Source organism: Prionailurus viverrinus, chromosome C1 (genome assembly GCF_022837055.1).
Source record: "Prionailurus viverrinus isolate Anna chromosome C1, UM_Priviv_1.0, whole genome shotgun sequence".
In the NCBI taxonomy this organism is placed as follows: Eukaryota; Metazoa; Chordata; class Mammalia; order Carnivora; family Felidae; genus Prionailurus; species Prionailurus viverrinus.
In genome coordinates this window covers 169,324,707-169,347,462 of record NC_062568.1, presented here as the reverse complement: position 1 = coordinate 169,347,462, position 22,756 = coordinate 169,324,707, and the positions used below count along the sequence as shown (strand labels likewise).

Here is a 22,756-nt window from a genome sequence, read left to right as displayed (position 1 = left end):
CAGAGGACTCTCCCTTTGGTTCCCCCACCACATGGTAGTCTGCCCCAGTGTTCTTCACTGGGGCAAGAAACTGACCTCTGGGTGAGCAGACAGTTTCTAAGACCAGAAACTCCCTTGGTCCTTCCCATTTGAGCTATGAGCCATTTCTATTGTTTGAGTACCTATTTGAGTGCAAAGACTTTTTACCCAGTTTGGTTTTTATTTGTCAGGAGAGCAGCTCTTTTGTGATTTTGGGCGACAGCCCTAGGGCATGGAGTGTGTAGTTTAGCTGATAGCCTGCTTTGCTGCATTTTGAATAAGTAGTTCCATTCTTATTCACCCTTAAGAGTCATCTTTTATTGTAATACAGAATGGCTTCCATACACTTTAGAATCTGGTTAACAACGGCCTTTAGAAGCCTCCTTAAAATACGGTTTTGCAGGTGGAGCTGTACTGCAAGAGGGCTGGCCAAGAAGAGAAAGCCTTTCTGTGCAAGCCCTTATGCTATTCCACCAGGGGACTAAAAAGGAATGATCTAAGCTGATGGTACAGAGGCCAGCAAAGGCGGCTACTGCCCTGGTACTACAAGATGGGGGAATTGAAGGAAGATTACAAATTATACATCCCTGATCTGCCCTTCCACCCCCCTCCCATTTCTGGCAGATTTGCCACATCCTCTAGAGGAAATGCTGGAGCCTCCAGAACCTTCCAGGGCTTCACTCCCTCCTCAGTATGAACTCGGGGCAGCACTGGAACCTCCTGGAAGATCCCAGCAAAGGACTGAGTTTGGCCAGGGAACAATTCCAGCCAGAGCAGGGCAATTCTCATTGAGGCAGTTTCCCACTGGTAGTATAAATCAGCATGGACAACTGGCCACATACTTAACGTCTTACAGTGGTTTTTCTACTTTGAATCTGTTTAGCTGGAGAAACAATAACCCCTTAGTATGATCTTAGAATGAGCTTTTTACCTCAATATTTGCAATTCCCTGACATTGGGTAGATATTCCTATTTTAATAAGCTTCTCACAGCTGGTGAACCACCATTAGAGTGAAAGAAGGCTCAAGAGGCATGTAGGCTCCATTTAAAGGATGCTGAGCTAGCTTGTATGCAATGACAAAAGACCCCGAATAACGAAATATTCAAGACGACCAAAGCAGGAGGCATCACAATCCCAGACTTAAGCCTCTACTACAAAGCTATAATCAAGATAGCATGGTATTGGCACAAAAACAGACATAGACCAATGGAATAGAAAACCCAGAACTAGACCTACAAACGTATGGCCAACTAATCTTTGACAAAGCAGGCAAGAATATACAATGGAAAAAAGACAGTCTCTTTAACAAATCGTGCTGGGAGAACTGGGCAGCGACATGCAGAAGAATGAAAATAGACCATTTTCTTACACCACTCAAAAAATAAACTCAAAAATGGATAAAGGACCTGAATATAAGACAGGAGACCATCAAAACCCTAGATGAGAAAGCAAGAAAAACCTGACCTCAGGTGCAGCAATTTCTTACTTGACACATCTCCAAAGGCAAGGGAATTAAAAGTAAAAGTGAACTAGTGGGACCTCATGAAGATAAAAAGCTTCTGCACTGGAAACTAGTCAACAAAACTAAAAACCAACCAATGGAATGGGAAAGATTTGCAAATGACATATCTAAGAGCTAGTATCCAAATATCTATGAAGAACTCACCAAACTCCACACCTGAAAAACAAGTAATCCAGTGAAGAAAACTTGAATACACACTTCTCTAAAAGACATCCAGATAGCCAACAGGCACATGAAAGGATGCTCAACATCACTCAAGGGAAAACAAATCAAAACCACACTGAGATACCACACCTCACCAGTCAGAGTGAAACAAATCAGGAGACTATAGATGCTGGAGAGGATGTGGAGAAATGGGAACCCTCTTGCACTGTTGGTGGGAATGCAAACTAGTGCAGCTACTCTGGTAAGGAGCATGGAGGTTCCTCAAAATAACAGATCTACCCTATGACCCAGCAATAGCACTGCTAGAAATTGACCCAAGGGAGACAGGAGTACTCACGCATAGGGGCACTTGTACCCCAGTGTTTATAGCAGCATTTTCAACACTAGCCAAATTAGGGAAAGAGCCTCAATGTCCATCAACTGATGAATGTTACATACACAATGGAATACTACTTGGCAATAAGAAATATGGCCTTTTGTAGCAACACGGAGGGAACTGGAGAGTGTTATGCTAAGTGAAATAAGTCCTACAGAGAAAGACAGATACCACATGTTTTCACTCTTATGTGGCTCCTGAGAAACTGAAGACCATGGGGGAGGGGAAGAAAAAAAAGGGAGGGAGCCAAACCATAAGAGAGTCTTAAAAACAGAATAAACTGAGGGTTGATGGGGGCTGGGAGGGTGGGGAGGGTGGGTGATGGGCATTGAGGAGGGCACCTGTTGGGATGAGCACTGGGTGTTGTATGGAAATCAGTTTGACAATAAATTTAATAAAAAAAGATAAAGCATGCTGATCAAAGTCCCGATGCTGGTGTTGCTGTTTACTTGTTGGAACTAGACTGGGATCCAAAGGACACCAACATGCTTCGACTGAAATCGTACAAAAAGTTCATCCTGGTTGTTTTCAGAAAGAGGGCTCCTCAACAGAAAAGCCTTTATCCTACAGTGCTCCTGACATTAAGATCATAAAAGTTGGATGGAAAATGAAAGACAAACTCATTGTAGCTGGTGGGTAGAACATTCACACTGCACCATGGCAGAAAACAAAGATGAAGAGGTAGAATCTCTGGTCACTTCTCACAAATTCAGGGTTCTTGGGGGGGGGGGGAATCAGGGAGGTCCCTTGGGTAAGAACTGGTGTGCTTACTGTAAGGAAGAGGGACACTAGACAAAAATAGAAAGGTCAAAGGGGGGGGGGGGGGGGAAAGAGAAATCAAGTGTCAAGTGGTAAATCAGATGCAGGCTCTGATGAGGAGCAAAGGGGCCCAGGTACTCCCACTGATCCGGCTAAGCCAATAGTGATTTTCCCTCAGGAGCCCAGGGGAAATGGACAGTAGTCCATGGACGTTTTAGGACACACTGGAGCCACTGATTCAGTTATTAAAGTAGCAAAAAGTTCCAGTAGACAAGTATCTATAACAGGATTTACTGGGGAACAGAAAAGGCTTTCTGTAGCCTATGGAATAGAAATTCAGAGTACAGAAATAAGTTTCAATAGATGCCCAAGCATCCCATCCCCTTGAGACTGGCTTTGTAAAACTGAATGCTCAAGTCACTTTTCCAGAAAAAGAGCATTTCAGATTGCAAGTACCTCCTAAACCAACCTCTGGACTACAGACGACTACACTGGGACAGGCAGCTTTGGTTGCTGACCTAGTCCCTGGAGACCTATGAACAAGTGAGGAAGGTTGTATGGACAGATGGAAAACCAGGTAAAGCTAGTAAGAACCCGTTTCCATCATGTTGAGAGATGACAAAATGCCAAGTAAAATACCATATCCTTTGAAGAGGAAGTTGCAAGAGCATACAGCCAGTCTTCCAAGCTTTTAATATGGGCTCAGACCTTGCACATCTCCCTATGGTATTATTTTGCCCATGTTTAAAAAACAAAACAAAACAAAAAAACAAAACAATAAAAACACTACTTTCTTCTGAGTACTTATTTTGTCAAAGACCTCCTGACTTGATTTTCAGTTAGACATAGATCTGCATGTGCCCAATCTATATGTGTTCCTGACTACAATACCCAGGACCTATGGATGGTTCTGTCTCAACTTTGAAAAATGTCATTCTGTATTCTGATAGGGAAGACCCAATTGTGATTTGCTTTTGAATGGCAGGAACCAGGTCCTAGAACTTCCCACCATTACTGTTGGACAGTTTTACCTCCAGTTAAGAATTGCCCCTATTTGGGGGAAACTGTTGCCTAGTGACTGGAGGACCCTCCAGTTCTACTTACAAAAGCCTTTTTGACAACACTATCTGCTCGTTAAGTCACCTGCTGACTGTGGATACAAGGTCTACTCCCCACAAGGTTATTTGCACGTAAAATAATCTACCTGTGCTGCAGCCTAACAAGGGTAAAGCCACCTACTGACTAAGATCTGCTGTGCTCAAAGCACCCACTACCAGATGCCAACTGAGGGCATTCCTAAGCATAACTGGATTCTGCCACATCTCAATTCTGAACTACAGCTATTTTAGCTTTTGTACAAGGCATTACAAGGATTAGAAGCTGAGCCTCTGATTTGAAGAGGAGTGCCAGAGAGCATTTGATACTCCAAGAGTCTGCTTCCAGTCCCTACACTTTGGAATTGGCCTGATCAAGAGATCTTTCGAATCATAGGTGCATAGAAGACAAGGTATTGGAGTAGGAGTATTAATCCAAATGCTGAGGATTTTCTCCAACCTGTTGGCTTCCCCACCCCCACCAAAAGATGGGCAGAACCAAGTGTGGCCACCCTGTCTGAGCAGTTGCTGCTACTCATATGGTTTTACAGGGTGCCAAAAAAGTCACCTGGCCAACCAGTAACAGTCTATGCATATCATTACTTACTCTGCTGGAACGGAGGGAGGATTTTGGCTTACTACTGGCTGAGTGGGGGAACTATCAGGGACTCCTAGCCGATAACCCTAGTGTGAAATTAAACCCTGGCAATTTTGCTTGCTGATCCTAATGATCACCTTGAGCAGGATTGTTTACATATTGATTTAGAATATTCTAGCAGGGCCAGAACTTACAGAGCAGCCTTTCCAATACTTGGACTGGGAACTCTAAAGATGAAGATAGCTCTACGGGACACAGGCAGCAGAGGCTGGAGATCCTATGGTGACCTAAGAGATAATGCAGGCTGAACAACTGCCCCCCAGAAATTCTTCTCTGAAGGCCATCATCGCCCTAACAAGAGCTCTCCTTTGGTTTGGTGAGAAGGAGATTCTAAACACCAACCCTCACTAGGCCTTTCTGATGAGTGCATGCTCATCATGTCATTTGAAAGCAGCAGTCACTGGACATCTAACAAGGGCATTGAACACCATATGGAGACCCTGGACTTCTCTTCGGACGTGGAGAAAGCAAAAGGCTACAGGGTAAAGGAACTCCATGAGGAAGTCAGCAGACCACCATTTGGCCTGCAAATCTCTATCAGGAGAAGCTATAAACAGTAGGCTTCCGGTGAACCAAAGTTACAAAGAACCTCAGTGAATAGGACTGAACAGCAAAAGGCAGCACAAGGCAATGGCAGAGCAAGACTTGGTAAGAAAATCCCAATTCCTCCATTACCTTCAACTGCCACCAGCCAATATGCTTCACAGAGACGTCATGTGGGCCTATTGCCAGCAACCAAAGCTGAGCACTGAAGGCCAGAAATTAGATGCAGGTAAGTAACTGAATATGCTTACCCTCATCAGAAGAACTTACCTGTCCCGGCAAAGGAGGCTAAGATTCTTAGGCTGTCATACAAAAGATTAAAGGTGGACAAAGGGGATAGTTCTCTGCAAAGAAGTTGGGGGGGGGGGGGAAGGCATCTTCTGATAGAACCTATCCTCCTGAAATGACTGTGCCCCCTGAGGGTGGGGGTTGGTTGGGTCTGATACTCTCCTGGAGGGAGTCGATGCCTTGGCACCAAAGGCTGCGTTTGCCTCTTGGTCCAGAATTGCAGCCAGGGCTGGGAAGATGCAGACAGTGGAATTGCTACAGGAGGCCTGTGAGGTCTGCAGACACAAGGGTTGGATTTGCCTACAATTTCATGCAGGCCAAGCCTGGGTGCCTTAAAAAACAAGGGAGAGCACACACACTCTTCCTTGTACCTGGCTGCAATTTTCCATCCCCACACCTGGAGGGTAATAGGCTGTATCCCAAATGTATTGGGGGGAATAAGGCATTTGTGAAAAAACCTTCAATGAGATGACAACACTAGGAGGAGTACAACTGGTTTGATGATTAGTGGTAGAAAAGGAACTATCCAACTCTGTCGTGCCACTCCTATCTGGGGCCCACAAAATACTGCACACCCTCCACGCTTGCTTACAGGACACAGCCTGGTGGGTTGCAGAGGTCACACCCTCAGACCCCCAACAGGGCCTGGGGCTTTCTGTGTTGGGCTACAGAAGCTTAGGTTTTAAGTTGGGAATTTCTGCGATACTAAGTGGAATGAATGGAAAAGCTAGTTTAACAGGTTCGTTCATACCACTCATTAACTTTCTGAAATAGAAAGGACCTTGACTGTTCTTCTAAAGTGGGAGTCTGAGCTGAGGCTTGTGGAGGGGTGGAGTGGAGAACAGGTATCCTTCCATGCCTATTTCTCTTTCTAGGATTCTGACTCCTCTGGAGGTTGCTAACCTTCTCAGGTCCAGGACTTCAACTGTTGAGTACCTTAAACCAAAAGGTAAAGTTATTCTCTCCCCACTCCCAGAACCACTCCTGATCAAACGTTTTGACATTTTTAATAACCCACAAGACCTCTATGGTCTATCGCTGGACCTGAGACCCAAAACACTTAGCCAGTATTGTTTCCATGTACAACTGTTCTTACTGCTTAATGATATTTAAGGTTACTTCTAAATCAATTGATGGCTTTAGGTTTTAATTGTGTATATGAAATCTACTTTATTAGAGGAGACCATACACATTACCAGCAAATCATGTTTAGTATTAACTCAGGATTAAGCCCAGTATGCTTTTAAGAGATCCCTGGATGAGGTATGATGGACAAAGGGAAACTATTCACTTAATATATAGGATTTGAGGAGTTTATTTCCTGAATTTATAGTCTGGGGACTCTCCAAAAAGAGGGGCTTTTCCACTTGTTTTCATGGCAGTTTCTACCCTTGTTTTCTTGTTATGGGTTTATTGGGTTAGAAGTTTGCCCCCTCCAAAACGTACTGGGAGTAGCAGAGTTCGGACGTTTGTAACTAACATGGTATGGACCAATTTGGGCTGCAATCCTCACATGTTACAACTAGAAAAAACACACCCTGTGGAAACTTTAGCTCTACTGGAGGATGTAGAACAGCCATCTGGGGTGGCAATCACTTATCGCTTAGAGTATTAAAAACCCAGTTAAAGGCAATCTGTTAGCAGGCATTGTGGCCAAGCAGGCCACGAAGCCCACCAGGCTTTGGGTTTCCAGATTCCTCCTGTAGACTTCCCCAGTAGATTACAAGAGATCAGGAATGAACTACAGAATGGAAGTTGACCAATACAGATAGAAGTTTTAAACGGAAAATACATATTGGGCCACATTATTGCCTGAAGATTTAGTCTATCCTGTAGAGAAATATTTTGCAGCAAAGATCCCACTATGAGTGGGGGGCCTTGAGAGACAGGGTCACTTAAAATATGGTTGAACCCAGTTTTTAAAAACCCCAAAATCAAAGTCAACAAACAAACATCACTAAATAGGGGATAGGATTTTTGTCAATAATCCCAAGACTTAAAAACTTTCCATCAAAATGGGAGTATAAAATAAAGGAATATGTCCAATGGGAGACTGGCAACTGTTATACCCAGATGCCCAAGGTCTCTGGTAACTTGAAGTACTTAGTATTTGTGGACACTTTCTTAGAAAGCATGGAAGCTTATCCACTTGCATTGAGAGCGCTTCATGAGTGCTAAAAATATTGAAAAGTCATCCCACCTTTGGGGCTGCCAAGTTCAATCCAAAATGATCAGGGCCCAGTATTTTTTGCTGGGATGTCTCAGCAAGTATCCACCATATTACCTATTAAGTGGAGGCCTCCAAGAGGACTAGTTAAAAAAAAAAAAAAAAAAAAGCAACCACTCTTTAGCTTAGTTTCATCTAAGACATTGCCTTGCCCTTCTCCAATAGAGGTAGCTCCCCAAAGTTGGCTAAAATTAAGCCCCTTCAACCTTGTGTACAGGAGACCCTTCCAGTCCACAGCCTTGACCTTCCTGACCCCTGAAAGAAGTCAAATTGAAGTTTAAACGCTGTGTGACCCCTAAGTCAAATGTTTAGCATACAGTAGCTTCCACCTGATCTAGTTATCAGATAAACTACTTCATCCTTGAGTCCAACGACAAAATGGAATTCAGAACCTGGAGGCAACAGGGACCTGAGGACGAGCTTGCCGAGGAGCGGATGGAGTCACATGACCCATTACTGACCACCTACTGGTCCTACTAGGTTAGCTAGGATAAAATCTCGGATGGTTGACTTTGAGGGAAGTGAGCCCCACTGCAGCAATCAGGGACCTGAATCCTCTTAGTGGATCTCAGGATCAGTAAAACAGGAGATACATATTCCATATTCTGTGGCTAGCAGGACCATTCTTTCGTGCATAGCTCCCAAGTAGTCATTGGATTTGCCACCCCAAACCTTATTCTGTCAATCATGGAAACCCATTAGTGCATCCATTTAGAATTTCAGATATACCCTCATGTCAGCACCATAATCCTCACAAAGGTAAGGAGTTGTCTACCCAATCCAGTAAGGGTCATTTGAAACATTCCTATTTAACTATTCCTGAAAATAGACAAGAGGCTTAGTATCCAGTGATGCCTAAACCAACTACAACCCTGCCTCTGGTCAGAATAGCGCTAGAATTCTTTTCTGAGAACTTCTGTTAGGGACTTTAATCAAGTGAGTTGCAGTTCACCCTCAGATACCAGACTAATTCAGCCTCCCACCCCTAGCATGATGAGAGGTCTGCTCAGGGGAATACCAGAACGAAGTTGCTTTGGTTACATTGTAGTAGCATGGTTGGGTGTCGTTGCCTATCAACATGTACTTGCTAATGTATCTTTCACTCAATTATCACTAATGCAATCCTGGCCAGTCCACAGGAGTCTCTGCATGCTTTAACAAAAGTGGTATTGTTGACAGAAAAGCCCCAGATAGAATATTAGCGGAACAAGGTAGTGTTTTTTGTAGTTGCTAATTCATCGTGCTGCCTATAGACTAATAACCCCACCCAAGTTGAAACAAGGATCAGTAGAAGAAGCCTGCCCCTTGGCTTCAGACCCTAAAACTTAGCTCCATACTGGAGACAATGGTTCTCTGGTTTGTTCTCCAGGGTAACTTTAGGTATTCAGTCTGTTTTAGACTAATTAAGATGAGCTCAATACTTATATAAGTTGACATGCAGGTGTTCATCAAGCTGATGATTTGCATGGCTCATGTATTTTCTAGACAAAACTGCAGGACAAGTGTCACTGTTTAAGTCCTCACGTAAGAAAGGAATTGGGGTGCCCCTCTTAAAACCAGTTGCTTCACTCTAGGACCACCCCAACACCCCAGTTCTGCAGGAAGTAATCAGACTCCAGACAACATCCTTGACCATTCCAACAAGGCTAAGAGGACACCATGGACAGTTGGGAATTGTATCAAGACAAACTCCCTCTTGAACTCTTTCTGCCTTGAACACTTCTCCCTCCCTTGTTATTCCAGGTCAGACCTGTATGCAGATCTTAAGCCCACTGGCAAACTAGTGGACTTGCATTTCTATGGGAGCAATGAAGACAGCACATTGCACAAAGTCAACTCATCAGCACATTCCTAGGTGTCAACTGAAGACATCTGATTATTCAAGCCCAAGTGGCAGCTATAGCTGGTATCTTTTTGCTCCCCACTTATCCCCTTTGAAAACCCCTGCCTGCACCAAGAGGCCAGGGTCATTTTTCAGGATATTAGTCTGCCATCTTCTCGGTTAGCTGCCACTCTTGAATAGACTCCCTTTCCTTTCCCAAACACCTTGTCTCTGGAATTCTTGGCCTGTTGTGCAGCAAACCCATCAGATCTGAATTTGCTAACAGTACTGCATACTAACCCACATTGACATCGCGATAGTGATGCAGCCTGTGGCCTACCAGATGCTAACGTGTAGCCTGATGCACATGGCAAGGACTTAGCACATCCTGAAAAATAGAGGCAGATATGAGAAAGATGTCCTCCATATACGAAGCAAGCCATCTTTACGATAGTGAACAGAAGGTACAAGAGAACCTTCACAGTACCCAAGAGGAAGCCAAGTTTCCCCTCTAGTGCTGAATGTGTAACTTTGGGACGGTAAGTATCAAGATTACAGGAACAGTCATGAGATGTAGGAGCGAGTAGCTCTTAGGGTTCTTCCAAAGCAGTCCCAGTAGGAGAGACAGGACCAGCTTCAGGTATGGATTATGGCCGTTCAGGTTGCAAAGGCAGTTTGCAACAGTGGTTAAGAGCTTTTTTGAGATTTGTAGTCCATTTATGTGACCGCTTTCTAGAAGTGTAAATTTTTACTTGAAAAATGAATTTGAGAGCCCAAGTGGCTCAGTGGATTGAGAGTCTGACTTCAGCTTAGGTCATGATCTTGCGGTTCAGGAGTTCAAGCCCCACAGTGGGCTCATTGCTATTGGCCTGTCAGCACAGAGCCCGCTTTGGATCCTCTGCCCTCCCCCTACATATGTACTCTCAAAAAAAAAAAAAAACAAAAAAAAAAAACCCACAAAAACAAGAAAAAATGCATTTCAGTTGGGAAGACTTAGAGCATTACAAAGTTATTCTAGGCCTATATGCTGGATATATTGTTTGCCCCTCTGTAAGCCTTTCTGCCTCCTGTTAGGAGGCTAATCTGAAGCATTTTTCATGCAGAACTGCCAGGGGTGTGGTTTGGATTAATTTGTTGGTTGGGGGGGGGGGGGCACTATCAGCCAGAAATCCAGCAGGAAAAGGGGGCCATTCTCTTGGCATTTTCTGGTGAGCTGCGTCCATCAACAGAAGGTCCCTTTCTCACAGGGCAGCCCACTCCTACCTCCAGGTTCAGTTGTAAACCCCTTCCCTTGGAGCCTTCAATAGTACGTGACTGGTTTTTAAGTCTTTGGTTGTTACTAGCTCTGGGTTATTGCATTCTCCTTTTAAGTCTGTCCCTTTATACGGATCTCTCAATTGGAGTAACCTATTTCATTCCTTGTGGGTCCCTCCTACAGTGCCAGGCCTTGATCATGAATCCCGTGATGCAGATATTGCATATTCAAGGGAAAATAACCTGGAAGCCTGTTTTTCTGTAACTTGGAAGGATGTTTTAAGGTCATCCCAAGTTCCCATACTTTGTATCAATATAGTTGTGGTGGATTACTGGTATTGGCAACAAGTTGGGATCACGTGTTTACCAGATTAAAGATAATTCAAGATGCCTAGAATTTACTGGAGACATGGCAAGAATCTGACCATTTGTGCTCTGCGTATTAGGATTTTAGTATTTCGAACCTAGGAATGGTTTTCAAAGGCACTAGCAAATAGGTCTTGATGTCCTTTTCTTGGCCTAATCATGAAGACAGATCATAAGATCAGCTTGTAATATTCCTTCTCAGGTAAAAAGTCTATGCCTATGTTCAGGACTACCATGGGCTAGTTTGAAGCCACTATCTGAGGGATGTTTAGCTCTATTTCAGCTTACTTTGATGCTTTCCCTGTTCTTTCCCAAATGGGATCCCTATTCTCTGGTCCACAGAAGTGTTAAAAGGTGTAGTTGTAGTATGAAAGACTTTAAACATAGCATCAAGTGCTCAGCTTTCCTCATCTGCAATTTACCATGGATTCTTGAACTCTGGCTTGATTATTCTATTTTGACCTTAGTTAGCAAATCGAGTACAATTTAAACAGGGCTTCACAGACTACAGACCCATCCAAGACAAGTATCCAGAGTCCCTATGTTCTGGCAGTTCTTACTGGGAAAGCATTTTGAAGCCTCGTAACACAAAGATGCAGATTTGCAAGTCTTGAAATCCTGAAACGCATGGTTCCTCATGGATATCCAAACTGAAGATCAGAGAAAACAAACTCCAAGGCCAAGCCCAGGGCCCCCAAAAACAATGACTGAAGCAGTCCTCAAGGAGTTAACAACAGCCCTTCTCCAAAGGGCAAGCAGAAGGTCTAGGTTATGGCTCAGCTGGGTCCACCACATTAGCAGCTCCTTTAGACAAGACCTTACACTAGAAGCCAGTGATGGAATAGTTCAGGAGTTTAGCTAGTCACTCAGGTATGTACAAAAGGGAGAGGAGTCCCAGGTAGAGAGTGCACCACCACAGCAAGAAGTCTCATGATAGTCAAGACAAGCAGTCCTGTTTGCAGGTGGAATATATCCTATCTCCCATTGGCAGCATTTGAATAATCGCAGAGGCAGGCTGATTTCTGGCAGCTTTTCCTGGTCGGGAAGGCAACTAAGGAACAAGATCAGAGGGGCTCCATCAGTCACTTTGGTGTTAGGTTTAGCTCCAACAGTTTTCCTGTGACTTGCCAACTTCTTTCTGCATGGTCATTCACCTTCACCAAAGTAGTTTAAAGAAGTGAGTCAGGACAGGAGATACCAGATCAAGACCCTCGTGAAATGAACTCTAGGGAAAGGTCCAAGACCAACAAGGTGGAAGTCCCCAGGACCAGCAGGTAGGGGACTCCCCAAGTTTAATGGAAAGGAATCAGTACAGCCATACCATTTAAATAGGGAGAGGCATGGGGAAAGCAATAGCCAGTTGCCAGATGAGTTGGTCTGCTCTCTAATTCTCATAGGTCAGGGATCCTGGAGTCTAAACACAGCCTCTTGCCAGGGAAGTCTTCAGAATAGGGAGAGAGAACTTTTCACAGGAGTTTTTCTTCTTTTTCCTGGGATTTTTGGCTTAGTCTTACCATGCTGGCCACATAGCTCAGACCCCAGTTTAAAAAGCCACAGAAGTTGTTTTGGGAGGACTAGTTTCCTGGAGAATTTTTCTGATCAAATATAAAGATATTCATGTAGCAAACCTTCCCAGAGTTAATGGAAGGCATTACAGGAGATATTCAATCCACAATGGGAGGTAGAATTTAGGCTTTGTTGGCTGTTCCAGGATGTGCGAACAAGTCAGGATTTGAAAGAAGTCAGGTATAGAGAAGTTACTTGTTAAATGAGGAGACAGGTTTCCAGAGACTGGAGGAGAGTGGAAGGTTCGGGAGATTTTAGGTTTAGGAGTGAAGCCAGTTCCCCTCCACAGACAGAGCTATTGAGGGTTACCTTGAAGTCCTTTTTCTGTGAATTAAGTAGAGGAGTATGGTAGTGCGGCTTAGAGAATTTAAGTCTGAAGGTTTATCTAATCTCACTTAATCGCCCGGTAGTAGGGTAAGTGACCCATGACAACTTCTAGTAGCTTTTCAATCACCAACCACAACACAGCTAGGTTTCTGGAATGAAGACTTTAAGGCTACAACTTACAGGTTTGACCGGTAAAGCAAGTGATCAGAGGACTCAAGGTCAAAACAAGGCTTACTTTGCATTTCAGTAACAGAGTAGTTGGTCTACACAAGCAGAATGCTATTCTGACACAGGCTGCTCTTATCCCCACCCAGACACTGGAAGCTGGGAATATCTGAACTCGAGTGAAGGCCTTGCTTAGAAATACAAAGGCCTACTTGAGGCCCAAACCACATGAAAGTGCTGGGAGAGTCAACTATGGTCTTCAATAGAGCACAGAAAGCCAGGTAGTTGCTCCTGGAAGCTGCCACCCCAAGGTAGGTCACTAGGGTTCCAGGCCAGGGGTGGGATGGGGAGGTTGAAGCTAGGAAATCAGGGTTTCAGGAGAAATGTAGATTTCCGTGTTTATGGGCACCAGTGAGAAAGTTTGAGAGGAGGAAAGTGGGTATTCCCACGGACTTTAAACCCAGAAGGTTCCTGCTTGCTAGGCTCCCAAGCAGAGCAGGTAGTGGTTACAGAATATGCAGGTAGGGATAGTTACAACTCTGAACAAAGAGGGGAAGCATTCCATGAGAGTAGGTCAAGACTGAGTATGTTATTCCTTCTAAAGGACCCCCAGGATCAACAGTCTTAGTGCAACTCCACTTCAGATTTGTGTATCACCGTCTGTGGCCTTCTGGAGATAGCTTCACCAAGTTGTCCTTGGGCTTCAAAGAAGAAATTCAGAGTAACCCTCTCGGCTGTCTTGGAATCCCTCCAGACTTTTGGACTCAAGTATTTATGTCCCCCTAAATGGTTTCCTAACTACGCTAGGCTACTCCCAGTGCATCAAGTTCCAAAGTGCAGAGCCCTGATGTAGCTGTTGGGAATTCCTGGCCCACCATGGCTCTATTTCCAGTTTTTAACAGAGACTGTAAGTTTGTCTACAGCCAGTGTTAGGGATAGAAAATATTCCTTCAATGAACAGTCTAAGTTCACTCTGCATAAACCCTCAGACGGCCACCATAGTGATCTGATGGACATTATCAGTACCCATATGTGCTTTTGTTTTAGGCTCAGGATTTTACCCTTATACAGGACCAGTCTTTTTAGGCACTCTTAAAGTATCTCAATCCCCAAGAAACGGGCTTCCTATGCCAGACTCCCAGCTACCTGTCACAGTATTTTTGAAGCCTGTCCTTTTACTAGGAAAGCTTGTTATAAAGCCCAGATTCCAGGACTCCAGGCCTTATTTGCAAGGAAAGGGCCTTTCCCATACTTTCAGCAAGAAACCTCTTTCAAGGTCTCCTTTTCCCCCCAGTACCAAGACATTCAGGATTGTTCTGTCCTCTGGGGCAGTCGTACCTGTTGATGTCCTTTCACCACGGATACATTTAAGCTTTGGCAGGCTTTCCATCAGCCGTGAAGTGTGTAACGGATATGTATTTGTGCCCTGTCACGAGTTTGAACACAGGAAGTATAGAACTCTTCATTAGCGATTCTCGAAGTAGGAGTATCTCAAGTTCCTACCTAGGACTTGGATTAATACCCTTGTCAACCACTCTGATTCTATGATCAAAGTGACTGGTATACCTTATGCCTTTCAGGCTGAAGTCAGTCTTCCTTTTGAAAAGGGTTAGGAAGGAGAAATAGTCCTCATCCAGTAGGACTCTCAAGACTTGCACCGGAAGGGAAGTGGGGCATGAAGGAACACAGATGTCCCAGTAAAACGGAGATAGAAGCCACACAAGGTACTTCCCACTATCGAGGCAGGTCTGGTCTACATTGCTGATGTGACCCTGACAGATGGTTACAACTGCCTATTCGTTTACTGGGCCTGGTGTTGTTCTAAGTCACAGAACTAGGTCTTTCAGTGAAGGCCTAGTCAAGAACTACAAAGCTGGTTGAAGGAACTGGGTAAGAAAGGACTTGACAACTGCCTCAGAATAGTCAATGCAGAGATAGATTCACCCCATGGTCACCATCAAGGAGGTCTATTGGGCAAGATATAGTCATGGCTCAAGAGACCAATCTCATTCAGCATCTGCACAGGAGAATCTTAAAGATTGCATCTTAATCCTACAAAGGTACAAAGTGGAAGCAATTCCAGCATTTTGTTCACGGGAGATATTGATAGGGTTTTTACAAGGATAAAGCCATCTATCCATCTATATATATAGATATATCTCCTCACATGTTATACCATTGATGTACCTGGATATTGAAGATGAAAAACACTGGATATTCTTGCAAAGCAGGGAGTCACCTATCAAGCCTGCAAAAGCCAATTTGCAGCCCGTCACCTTAAGTCACTAACTGAAGTAAGGGATTATCATAGTAACTACTATTCTCAGTATCTTTAAGGGATACAATTCAGTTTGGCAACACTACCAATGGCTGTTGGACTGCATGGTTGGAACCACTTCTATTCCAAAGGCAAGAGCCACATGTATGCTCATTATACCCCCTAATATTATCATCTGATACTACCAAAAACTAGCATTTCAGGCTACTCCATGGGAACAATGGTCACACAAAGAGCCAAGTTTTACCTTAAGCAGAAACCTGGTCAACCTTGCTAAGAGAACAGGTCTGCTGTGCTCTTTACTCTGGCAATTGACTGAAGACTGAAGGGACAGGACCATTTCAATAGAGTCTTAAGACCTCAAGAGAAAAAAAAGCAAGCAAAACTACAGGTGTACTTTTCTAATTCAGCTTGTTCATCTGTTTTGCTAATATTTTTAAGGACTTAGCCAAAGTCACTATTTAAGATGTTATGGCATTTTGTAACATATTGTAGAGCCATACTCTGAAATGGTCTGCCAAAATCTTGCTTAGACACTACCTTATTTCTCTGTTCAGACCTAGCTTTAAGTATAGGATTGAAAAGTCTGTCCTTTTCTTTCATGCATTTTCTGGAATATTTGGTGTTTTGGTTTGGTTTTTTTTAACACAACAACCAATTTTCTGACACCAACTGAGTGTCCAACAATTCAACTGACATTATGCATAGAATTGTGGACAGATACAAGTTTAAGGACTCAGTACCACAAAACTGCTTCCGCTTTAAATACAAGTTCAGAGATAACCTGAACATCTGCCCAACTTCACTCGAGTTCTTAAATCTCCTTAGGTTCAGTTTATTGGAACCGTTCTTCCAACTGGCAAATGTTTATGTGTACTAGTTTATGATGAAGGATAGGACTCAGGAACAGCTAAGTTTAAGAGATGTGTAGGGCAACGTTGGGAGTGCAGGGAAGGAGGCCTGGTAGTTTGTACAGAGCTTTCATGACTTCTGGGCACACCACACTCCTAGCACTTTTAGGTGTTCACCAACCCAGAAGCTGGTCAGATCGCTTTGCTTAGGAATTTGATCCCCAGCTCCCACACTTCTCTTTTCTGCAAGTCAGGGGAGAGAGCTCAAAGGTCTAACCCTCCAAACATGTGTTGCTTCTGGTCAAAGGCCCATCCAGGGTCACATAGATGGACCACTCTAAGTTGCTTCATTAACATTGACTCAAGTATGATCACAAGGGGCTCCTTATGAGTAACAGTAGACCCTCCTAGCACTCCTGAGATTCCAAAGATTTTGAGCTTTGTGCCAGGAACCAGGGACCAAGACCAAATATAGGCCTTATACAGCACATCGTCCAAGTGGTTTCCTTGGGCTTTTTAAATACCATAGACCACTTTGTTTTGTGGGTTTCTCTTAAAGCCCAGTGTATTGGTCTAAGTACATTTTCTATGTTGCATTTTAACTGTGCAACAGAAAGATGTATGATACACCCATTATAAATGGGTTAAGGAGCTCTAGACCTACCGATTGGTAAACGTGCCATTTAAAGAGGAACAAGACTGGGTGCCCACACTGATCCTGACTTGTACCACACTCTACTGTACACACTACCTTCATCATTAAAGCCTGTAGTAGAGAAATTCACCTGTTTCAGTAGCACTTTTATGAAGCAGAGTCCTGGAAAGCCATAGAAGGGCTTCGTGGATCCTTAAAGGGGTAAGGAGGGCTTGGCATGGCTCCCCTGGCCTCAGAAGGGCTAGCTTCGAGGACAGGGAAGTAGAGCCTTTAGCCTGTTTCCAGAGCAAACATCAGGCAGCTTTCTAACCGAATCAGAAACCATTCCCTTTGACAAGGGGTTTGGCAAGCCAACACTGTCAAAAATGGTAAAACCAGAGTGATGGAAGCAGCAGGAAGGCGGCAGGCAGAAGCAGCATTTTTACAAACCTATGAGAGGAAAGAACCACCTACAAATGCTAGTCAGACTTTGCAAGAATTCCTAATACCAAAAAGGTTAGATCGTTTCTGTATACATGTATACATATAATCTAAACTTGTATTGAAATAAGATTTTCTCCAACAGGGACACATGAGGTTTCATTAAGTCCTAAACCTGTTTCCCAGCCGCTCCTGTATCAGGGATTGTTTCGACATTCTGCTTTAAGTAGTGAGGAGTTCCTAGCCCTGAGGCCAAGTCCATAGTCCTCATGGTTGTTCGCTTACTTTCACGAGTAAGTGACTCACTGTTTAACATCCACCAAAACAGGATTCATCCAATAGCCCCCCTGACCCAGTTTGTTAACCTACAGTCCCGCACATTGCAGAGACGGACAATTCTGACTATCAAGTTAGCTGTAGCTATGTCCCCAGTCCATCCTCATCCTCACTTCATCTCCTCACATGGGCATTTTTATCCTCTCCGATCACAAGAGGGATTACAGTTTAATAGGATTTTAGGAGACCACATTCATATAGCTTCATGTTAGTTTTTGTCTGTTGTGCCTAACTTACTGAACTTTGTCATTGATATGCATGCTTAGGAGTACTATGTACTTTTGGTATGATCTGAGGTTTCCCACAGTCCCAGGGTGGGGGGCAGTCTTGGAAGCTATACCCTACAGGTAAAGGGAAAGGGGGACACTCAAGGGACTGCTGACATGGAAATTTAATTAACTTTTGAGTGATTTTTCCGGGGATATTGGTTTTAGAAAACAGTTTCAAAGATGAAGTCAAAATGCCTTAAATCCGGCTGCATCCCCCTCTTGGTTTAAAAGTTCTGAATGGAAAGCCAACAGGATAAGTGCCATTTGTACAGGTAAATGGAAATGAAAGTAAGGTAGGAGTCACCTGTAATAAGGATTTAAGCCCAAAAATGTAGGTACAAGCAGGAAGCAGAATGAAGCGTAGGCCTACACGTTTTTCAGTAGGGGCTGTAAATTAAACCAGACCCACGGGAACATTTAGATTGCTCTGTCTAGGTCAAAGAAAGGAGTCTTTCTATAATCGCAGAATGATTAGGTAACTGGGTAACAAGTGCCATCTCCACCCCTCAAAGTACTCGAGTGTACCTAAAGACAATATGTTGTTGCAGATACACTTGTCACTTTCCTACTATCTAGGTCCAGACTGATGCCAAGTGATAGAATATAAATGGCAGACCTCATGGTTCAGGCAGTGACACTATCTGCCCTGAAGACAATCACCAAGAACCCTCTTGCACTGTTGGTGGGAATGCCAACTCGTGCAGCCGCTCTGGACAACCACGTGAAGGTTCCTCAAGAGATTAAAAATAGGACTACCCTACGACCCAGTCATAGGCACTACTAGGAATTGATCCAAAGGACAGAGGAGTGCTGATGCATAGGGGCACAAGTACCCCGATATTTATAGCAGCACTTTCAACAATAGCCAAGTTGTGCAAAGAGCCTTAATGTCCATCAACTGATCAACGTCATTGTTAGCTATACATACAATGGAATACTACTTGGCAAGAAGAATGAAATACTATTTGCAGCAACATGGAACTGGAAGATACTATGCCGAGTGAAATAAGCCCGCCAAAAGACAGGTCACAGGTTTTCACTCCTGTGAATCCTGACAAACTTAACAGAAGACCATGAGGGAAGGGAAAAAAAAAAAAAAAAAGGCAAACCATAAGAGACTCGAATGCCGAAAACAATCTGAGGGGGAAATGGGGGATGGGCACTGAGGGCACTTGGTGGGAAGAGCACTGGGTGTTAGATTCATGCGATGAACCATGGGGATCTACCCCAAAAACCAAGAGCACACTGTACCCACTGTGACAAGTTCTATTTGATAACGACACCAAGATGTAGCTTTCCCGAGACTAGGACATTGATTTCACTTACCCACAAGCCCGACTCCCACACACTGTTGTCTCACAGCAACAGCAACTCTGGCAAGAGATCCTGGCTAGTGCTTTTTACCCCTTTCTATGGTTTCAAGACACACACACACACACACACACACACACACACACACACACACTTATGATTGAGTTTTCATGGAAGACGCCACTGGTGGCAGAAATTTTAAGCTACACACACACCCTCCTTGATTTGGTAGCTTTAGGAGAAGCCTTGGATATTAATCCTACGGATTATTTCCCACATCCACAGCCCTCCTCCCATACTCCAGACTACTACTGCCCATGGTCTGCTAGACCCCTGGGCAGCTAAGTACTCCTGGGAGAATACCAAACCCTCCTAAGTGTGGGCCTGTAATCAAAGTGGAGCAGGGTATCCATATGTTGAGAAGTTTATCCAAACTGATTTCCCTACGGGTTTCTAGGATCCCATGGAGTTCAGTTAGAACAAGAAAACTTGGACAAATTAGGATCCCCAGTCCTAGCTGGGGCTGTTGAATCTTCTTCCAACATTGCCACTGGCCCTAGGTTGAGGAGTATGGGACAAAGTCACTACAAAGAATATGGCCTAAGTAGGGTCTCAGTCTGGCTTTAAGGATAATCAGAAATCGGCATTTAGACACTTAGTACAAAGTCAGGACTATTGGCAAGGGGTTTCCAAATAACTGAAAAGCCAGAATTTGATCAAGCAATGTTCTTTAGGCAATGGGAGGAGGGAGAAGAGAGTAAACCTGTAATAATCTGGCAGTCACAGGAACTCAGACTACAAGGGACAAGAACAAGGGCTGGCCAACAGAACTAAAGTTCTATAGGCAAAGGCTAAATATGGTTTACCATAGGTCACTAACAATTGGACAATATTGAAAGTTGTAATGGCCTTTGAATAAAAGGAAGCAGTTTCCCGGTAAAACCATGAAGAGTAAAAAGGAGAGTTTTCACCTGTTCAAAGCAGATCCTAGGGATTTTAAGTGGAACCCTCTAGATGAATTACTGGAAGTTTAAGATACAGGAAAATTAGTATGCAAATAAGCATCCCTGAGAGTTTAGCATGAAATAGATCAGGTTTTCCTTAGCTGAAGGAGTATTTGAAAAGGCAATCCAGGAAGGACTGATGATAAAAGTATCTATGTGTCTTAAGAACTGTGTGGGCATCCAATAGAAAATAGTTAAGCGTTTTGAGGACAGGATTTAGAGATACATGGGACCCCTTCCTCTCCTTATGCTCTGCAGATCCACGGGACTTTGAAGTAGAGGCTACAGAGGACAAGGAACGAGCATCCAGCAAGCCCCCAGAACAGGCCTTCTAACCGTTATACATCAGGAAGGCCACTGGAGGCCAATTGCTGGGCCCCTGCAGACCTTGATACACCAACTATGTAACCTGAGCTGTCCATGAACTGGGCACCTGATGATCCAAGCATCTACAATTTTGGACACATGGATCCAAGTTCCCTAGAAAGTAACATATGGTATCAGGCCCCAGGCAGGTGTTGAAAACAAGGCTCTAGTGGAAGATGTTAAGGAGGTATTAAGCATGTACAAAGTTCATTGGAGAGTAACACCTGTGATGTAAGGGGGGGGGGAACTAGATTAAGCAGGGAGGACTGTCAGACTATCATGCCAACTTAGTCTCTGCCAATCCCAAGGCTTGGGAGTCCTTTAGAGGAGTCCAGCCTATGGGGGAGAACAGTAGTACCAGGTTTTACCACCATGCTAGGTCATTGGCTAGGGTCCGTCCCGAAAGGAGCGTGATCCTGGGTACCACGACCTCACGCCCTCCTCTACCAGGAGCCTCCATCAGTGACCAAGATCAGTGCACAGATACCTTAACTGCTCCTGCGTGTCAGGTCGAAGCATTACAGAGCTTGACACTTTCCCCCACAACTTTCTTATGTCAGGCTCCAATAGTGGCTGGCACCATGATGTACCATTACCAGTTGCCTTCCTCTCCCTGTATTGTTTTTCTACCGGCTTTCCCACATCTCAGTTCAGCTATTCACAGCCACGTTCACGTTTGAGAAGCCATCTTATAGGCAAAAGCCTAGGTGACACTTATTCTATGTGACTGGAGGAAGGCACACCTCCCCAGTTTCAACAGGGCCACGAAGCATGGGGTGAGACGCTTAACACTGTTCCACACTAACTTGTGACAACTCGGACTTGCCTAACCATTTGCCCAAAGTACCACGGATGCCTGGCCGAAAATGGACACTGTGGGGACCTAGGGCCACAGGTTTTCATTTGCATGAAAGGTTCTTCCCCCCCCCCGACTGCCCACCATGGGAGGTAAAAGTTAGGGGGACAAGGACTAGTAGGCTTTCTTGATAGGACATTCTTTATAATCCTTCCATTAACCTGGTGTTTGCACCGGTACAACTCTGCATCTTTAGGGAATTTTGTTTACCTTTAACATTTAAAGTCTTTGTCCGCCAAGGTGACTGGACTTTTGAATTTCAGAATGAAAGGCAATGGTGTTCAATTAGAGGTTAGAAATATGAAGGAGCCACTGGAAAGGTCAGAGAAAGCAAGTTAGCAATCAAGAGACGTCTAACAAGTCAGAATATACCAAGAGGCAATGACAAAAATGTAGCCAAACAATACTATCACTGTGTCTGGTATTAGAGAAGCCAGAGGCCTAGAAAATAGACAGAACCACCTGAATATGGGGAATCGTTGGTTAAGGTTCAGAGATAAACTGGCCAAGTAAGGGGTGTATTAATGTTGCAAGAGGACTAAAAGGAAAGCAGCCAGCTCTACGGTGAGGCTCTGTCCCTCATGGCTTTTGTTATGACTCTATTGACCAGTGTTTTGTTTTATACAGGCAGCACAGGGCAGATTCCCGAGACATCTAGAACCCACCCCAAGTTTGGAACTCTCAGGAAACTCACCTTTAGGTAGGAAAGGGAATCTGCCTCTTAGCCCTGGGTCATAGGGAGACTGCTCTTTGGGGCTAGAGTTAATGGCTAGAAGAGAATACAAGCAGAAAAGTTCCAGTTGCCTTGAGGTAGCGTCAGGCAAAGACGACTCAGGAGACTTGTTAGGACATTATGGCTATCTGAGCCAGCTACCATTTCTTGGAATATAGCCTGCCACTGGTAACATGTGCCTTCATTTAATTGTCCAGCCACTGTTCCAAGTACCCTGACCAGTTACTGCACTGCATAGAGGCAGGAAAGGTCAGCGACCTATAGAGGAACAGGGGCTGGCTTATGATGAAAGATGAGACCCTCCCCCTCCAAGGTGGGAGGAGCTTCACAGTAAGATGTGGACACTTGGAGAACCACTTTACTTTTAGGGAAAGGCAGTTATCCTGAACCTCTGGAAAGCACCCAGACACTTGGGTGACCGAGTCAACAGGAGTCTATCAGGTTCACAGATGCCAGCCCAGACCTCTGAGCATTTCTCACTATTCTGGTTTATAGTTCTCCCACATCTCCCTCCAACTCACGGGGA

The 22,756-nt window shown here is 44.3% G+C and overlaps 1 pseudogene; it reads left to right on the top strand.

Annotated features, from left to right (window-relative positions):
- Positions 1-4,830: 4,830 nt before the first annotated feature.
- Positions 4,831-20,610, top strand: LOC125171753 (developmental pluripotency-associated protein 4-like; annotated as a pseudogene).
- Positions 20,611-22,756: the final 2,146 nt, after the last annotated feature.